Genomic DNA, 6,009 nt, shown 5'->3' with positions numbered 1-6,009 from the left:
TTTTTTGCACTGTCTATTCTCCTTCTATAATCATGGCTTGATGATGTCTCCCATCTGTCTGTGACTGCAGTGTTACTCAGAACCACCTGACCCTGCTGCGCTCTTTAGGTGGCATGCAGGTCACACTGGGGCAGAGCAGGGGGATTCCCTGTCCTCACTAGCTGGAATCTAAGCCTCGAGCAAATGGAGATGAGTGCAAAGCAATAGGATTCATCATTCCAGCAGGGACTGAGAATAGAGGGTCTTCCAAGGTTTGGTCCCTGTCGTGGACCTCTGTGTTTCTCCCTGTGGGAGCTGGTGTCTTTGTGCTGAGAGGTCAGAGCATATAGTGATTCAGCCTGGAGGAAGGGGAACTTTCTATGGCAGGCTTAGAAGTGTGTTTGAGCTTGGAAAGAAGCCTGCTTTGCTCAAATAAACTACCCAGCCTTGGTCCCACCCTTCCCCTACATGTTTGTCTTGGATTTGCCTCTCTTGTTTTAAAATGGTGCAGCAGCTTTCCTGAAAACCTAGGTCAGGAACAGCCTTTTGTGCAGGAGGCCTCGGTCAGATACAGTCACAGAGCAGATGGGAGCAGGTCATGCTAGGAAACTTGGTCTTACATTGAGCAGGAGACTTCTCATCTATCCAGGCAGCTGGCTGAATGTCACTTTATGAGACCTCAAAGCAGGGTGATGTTCAAATGAGGCATTGGCCTGTACCCTGCATTGAGGTCTGAGGGTACAATAGTTCTGTGCAGGGTAGCAGAGGAGTTGGAAGAATGTGGGTGAACTGCAAAAACGCAGTAGAGGGTGGGAATAGGCTAATTCTACAACTGAGGGGGCAGTCTGTACTGTGCCCTCAACAGACCTGTTATTTTCCTGTGCAGTACTAGAGAGCAAGAGACAGCAGCTTCTTGCCATTTCTCAGCTGTCCAGATGGCACTATATTTAAAAAGCCAGGCTGGGAAAAAGCAGGTTAACTTTCTGGACTTGTTGCTGGTTTTCGGCTGTGATTACAATTCTTTCCTCGTCTGTGCATTCCTTCAGAGCAAGTGGTTCAGCAGCACAGCATTCTGGTGTCTTGTGTCTTGATACTTCTGGATAGGAACAGGGTTGTCATGGCCCTGGGCCCAGCCTAGCAGTTTCAAAAAAGCATAGTTTTATAATTTCTCACTTTAGTCTGATCTATTACTAGGAAGGAAACAGTTGTCCAGGGTGAAGCAGTGGAAAAGAGGATGTAAAAGATGATCTCCTGTCATCTAAATACATTAGTCCTTCGCATTTCCCCAGTTCCTGGAGTTGTTAGTTCCACTGCAGGTACTTTGATTGCTTTTAATTTGTTTGGTTTTTGATAAAGACATGTTAGGATCCTAAGTCCACTCCTCTGCCCTTGCATCCATTTTTATCCTTGTATGTTTTTGAAAGCTGTTACAGTGCAGAACAGCAGCAGTGCCACAGGACTGAATTACAGAAGTAATTTGAAAGTAGTTTTAGGTCCTACAGTTTGAAGCCTGTAGATCTGTTAAGGTTTTGCTTTTGGTTTTATATAACTTGAAAAGACAGTACAAGAAAGGGTCTTTTTCCAGTCTTGTCTGTTTTGATATTCTCGCCCCATCCTTATCTGAGTACAAAGTTATCTTAAAAAAGATGGTGAGGCCTTAAGTTCCCCAGGTGACTGTTACACTCTCATTGTTCTGGTGTTATGTTTTGATCTTCACTGTACTGGTGTAGTTACTGGGGAGCAGGTGTGGGGGACTGGTGTGGATTACCTGTAATGACTTGGTTGGGAGACTTTTGTCAGCTTTCTCAAATAAAATTTTTTTTGGGGAAAAACAACCCACCTCAACCTCTTGCTGTGAGTCTTGTCCTCTTTGTGCATGTTCCTGTGGGCTGCTGTTTCCTGAAAGTTCACCTGTCACAGGAAGTAGCAAGTAAACAGAGTCCTCACAAGCCTTAGGCTTCTCTAGTATCAATTAATTCTAGACTTGTGAAGGGTGCACATGCTTCTCTGTGGAGTGGGACCAGCACAGCAAGTGAGGTGTCCTAATACAGGTTACCATTTTTTGCCTTTTTCCCTCCCCGCTTCCTGATTATATTGGTCTATGCGGAGGAATTTTGAGGCAGGTAGTGATACAAGGGCTGGTGCTCTGGGGTACAAGATCAAATTTTTCACCATCAGCTCTCATGTAAAATTTAGTTTGTTGAAAAGCATCAGTTTTGTACTTGAGAGGAGATTGAAAACTGTTGCAAAGATGAGTTGGTACTATGTGAGTGGCAGATACTGATGAGGGTGGCTAGGTATTTACTGAAATGTTTCAGATCTCTGCTGACCTTGCAAGCCTTTTGTTACGCAGTAGCCAAGTGAGATATGCTGCATAACAAGACTGGGGACAGATAAATGCTAGACAACTAGTTAGTAATATCAGGGAAAATTTCAGGAAGGGAAATTCCCAAATCTCTGGATAAGGATTAGCCGCTGCAAATTCTTTCCCCGGATGAATATTTTGAGTATGTGAAATCATACAGCTGCTTGCATGCGGTAGGTTGGTAATTGGTCTTGGTTGTATTACAGCACTGGGGGATGCAGGGCTGGTGTCTTCATTCCATTTCATTTCTGGGCATAGCCTAAAGTTGAGCTGTTGCAGATGGTTGGGTTTGAGCCCATCTTTGTGTGTGACAGATACATCACTGGTAAATCTATGATTGCCTGTAGCAAACTGCATCAGATATTTCCAGCCTCTTCCACCCACTTGTCAATGTGACTAACGATTTAATTATCACAGCACTTAACTCAGCACGTGAGCATGCCTAAGTAAGGTTTATCTTTGTGTATTCAGCCTCCTGCTCTGCCAGCGTGGGCTGCACCCTGTACAGGGTGCCCACTGCAGCTGCTGTTTGCGCACATGTGGGAGGAGATGAACATTTTACACATTTGCTCATTTTCTAGAAGCTGCTCAGGTATGTGAGAGTAACCCAAGTGTATATCTATGTTATCTTCTGACTAGCAGATGAGAGACATTTGACTCAAACTAGTTTGGCAATTGATTGTCAAGATCATGAGGGGATTCCTGCCCATACATTTTGATGGGTCCTGAGGCAGAGGTTTGTGAAAGTAGTGTGGCCTCTCTTTTACCTCTGTCAATTTATGTGGTATATTTCTGTCTCTCATATTTTTAATTGTGTCCCTGTGCTGTACTTTTCCTTCAGGTGTGTGAGACGGCCATGATTTTAGTGAGCAAAATCTTTGGGAAATGAACTCTTAAGTTGAAGGTGGCTTATTGGGAGAGATGGCAAACCTGAAATGGATAAATCTTTCAAAGAAAAAGGTTGGGTCTGGTGAAGACTACAGGAGTTCAGTGTTGTTTTTTTCTGCTGCCCCTTATCCACCTGGAAAATTTGTCAGACTTGAGCTTGTTTTTTCTTCCCCCAAATCACTGCATGTGGTGGTATGGTAGCTTGGCAGACCAGAGGCAGGTAACCTTTCTCTGAGGAAGTTGGAAAGAGCAGAGGGTTTAGAAAAATTCTGACTTGGCTTTTCTTGGACCTTTTTGTTAGCCTGAAACAAGTGACCCCAAGCCTTTGCCACTTCACTAAAACATTTGTATTTGCTCAGTAGTGTTTGTAGGAATCCTATTTTGCTTTGCACTAGAAGGACTGTCAGGAACTAGAAATGTCTCCATTCAGCTGCGGCTGAAGTGATTTAAACTTTCTGCAAAACTGTAGTAACAGATTCCTCTTCTATTCTTCTATTGCCAGAGGTCCATCACCTCCAACTCTATGCATTACTATCTGCATTTCCAGCTCGCTGACATAGCCTGCCAGAGGACCTGTGATCTCTTGGTGTCCATCCCAGTGATCTTTGCTATGAGGATCATTGGTTTAGCTCATGTTTGGAGAAAGCTGCTATCTCCTAAAGGACTAATTTGTCTTGCACTTCAATTTCTGCAATAAAAGGTACATGTTGAATAACTTCCTTTGGGGGCACATAACCCCCAAAAAAGCAATGAGAGGACCATGCTCACATTGCTTTCTCTCACTTCTGTGATTTCCTGTCACTTAAATTCCTTTCACGACTAATATTCCTGAGGTAGCTTTCCCCTGAGCTTTTGAATTGACTGCATTATGTGATCTTTGCATAAACTGCACCAAGATGTTCTGTTGGAACTGTAATGATAAGAACTTGTTTTTCCTTGGTTATTTGGTGGATACTCTTCCTACAGCTACCAATAGATGAAGCAAGCAGAGGAGATGAGGTGCTTGTGTTTTCCTGCTATGTCCCATGGCAGCTCTGGTCTGACCTGCTGCAGAGTTTTACTCTCTAGCATTTTCTCACCCATACCCTTGGGTGAGCTGCCTGGGCTTTTATTTCCCACAGTGTACTTTGATTGGATAATCTTCCTTCACACATAAAGTATTTGCTATACATATTCAAGAGGATTTTCATGGTGTTGTCTTCTTAAGTATAATTAACCACATAGATGCCTTGTCACTTCTCTCTCAGCATGGGCTGATTTTCCTTGTAATATGTGGGCTGTTATTTCCTTAGTAATATAACCAATGTACTGCCTTGACTCTGAAAACCATGAATGAGATCTTTGAAGTAAGGCAGATGTTTGCTATGATTTGTTTAAATTACAGTTTTCCTACCCTTACCCAAATACATCCTTCAATACTCATTTTGCAAGAGAGAAAATGACACATTGCCCCTTGATGGGGGCTTGATGGTCTGATTTCTTTAAATACTTGAGTGAAAAATACAGTGTAAGGTCAGGTATGCATTCTTCAGTTGTATTCCAATGAACTTAAGTACCGCAGTACCTTAGGGGCATCTTGCTGTGAGAACTACTGCCTGCTTCTTAAAGGGTAGTAAAGGCAATGCTGTGGGGTGGCTAAACCTGATGGTAGCTACAGTTGTAAGCATTTTGTGGAAGAATTTGTAAGATACTATAGATAACAATGGTCAAGATGGCTCTACTTTTCAATCAGGAAAAATGAAGATTGATTTTTTCAATTAGTCTTCTGATTTTTTACAACTGTTCTAAATTCCTTAATCCCATTTTCATGAGACTTTTGTCATGGGGATTTAAAAAAAAGTATTAGTATTTGCCAGGTGACATTTGCCCAAGTACTCTCCTTCCAAGGGAGGGAGCAAATGATCTTTAGCAAGACACATCTGAGCTTTTCCATTCATTACTGCAAGCTTCTTGATCTTAAAACTGACATGCTCTCTTTGCTGCTTCTAAGGACATCATCTTTGTATGGAAATTGTGTCAGTGCAGGACAAATAGATGTTGATGTATAACTTACAAATAGGTGTGTATATTGCCAAACAACTCTTTAGCTTTCAGGACCTTGCAAGGAGCACTGCTCATTTTTTCAAGCATCTTCCCAAGGCAGTGAAATAAGAGCTGACTGGGCTTTGTCGTGCTTCAGCTCCTAAGGTCTCCTGTAAGCATTGGATCACCTATCTTGAAGTGAACGTTCTCCATCATTCAACTCCGCTCTCCCACCTGTAGTTATGACTGCAAAACCTTGAAAATAAAACACTGAAATTATGATAGTGTGCATCGTTTGTGAAGAAAATGAATCACAAAGCTAAGATTACGGTTGCAAATACTTCTTCATGACAGAGAAATTGCAACTTCAGCTCTAAGATTTATGAAGGTTTATTTCTTAATCCGAGAGAGAATCAATGAACTGTGAGTGGCGCAGAGATGGCTATGCTTTATTAACAGTGTGAAATGTGTCTCAGCTGCAAGTGCTCTCACTGCTCCAGCAGATCTTTGTGCTTGGGGTACAATCGTGGTTTATCCATGTGTGTGTTCTCCCTCGTGTCAATTATTTCTCAATAATGTATATTATGTGTAGCACGGCTAAGCAAAAACAAACATTAACGTGTACAATAAGAGGCTGTAATTACTTTTTAAATATGAATCAGTTCCGTCAGACAGATTTTTACTCCTGGAAGCTTTCTGAGAAGCTAACGTTGGACGCTTCTCTTCTGGGGAAGCGCGTTCGCGCCGGGGCGGGG

Source organism: Lonchura striata, chromosome 5 (genome assembly GCF_050655825.1).
Source record: "Lonchura striata isolate lonStrDom1 chromosome 5, ASM5065582v1, whole genome shotgun sequence".
Classification (NCBI taxonomy): domain Eukaryota; kingdom Metazoa; phylum Chordata; class Aves; order Passeriformes; family Estrildidae; genus Lonchura; species Lonchura striata.
The sequence above is the reverse complement of the archived record's forward strand: the minus strand, read 5'-3'. Positions refer to the sequence as shown.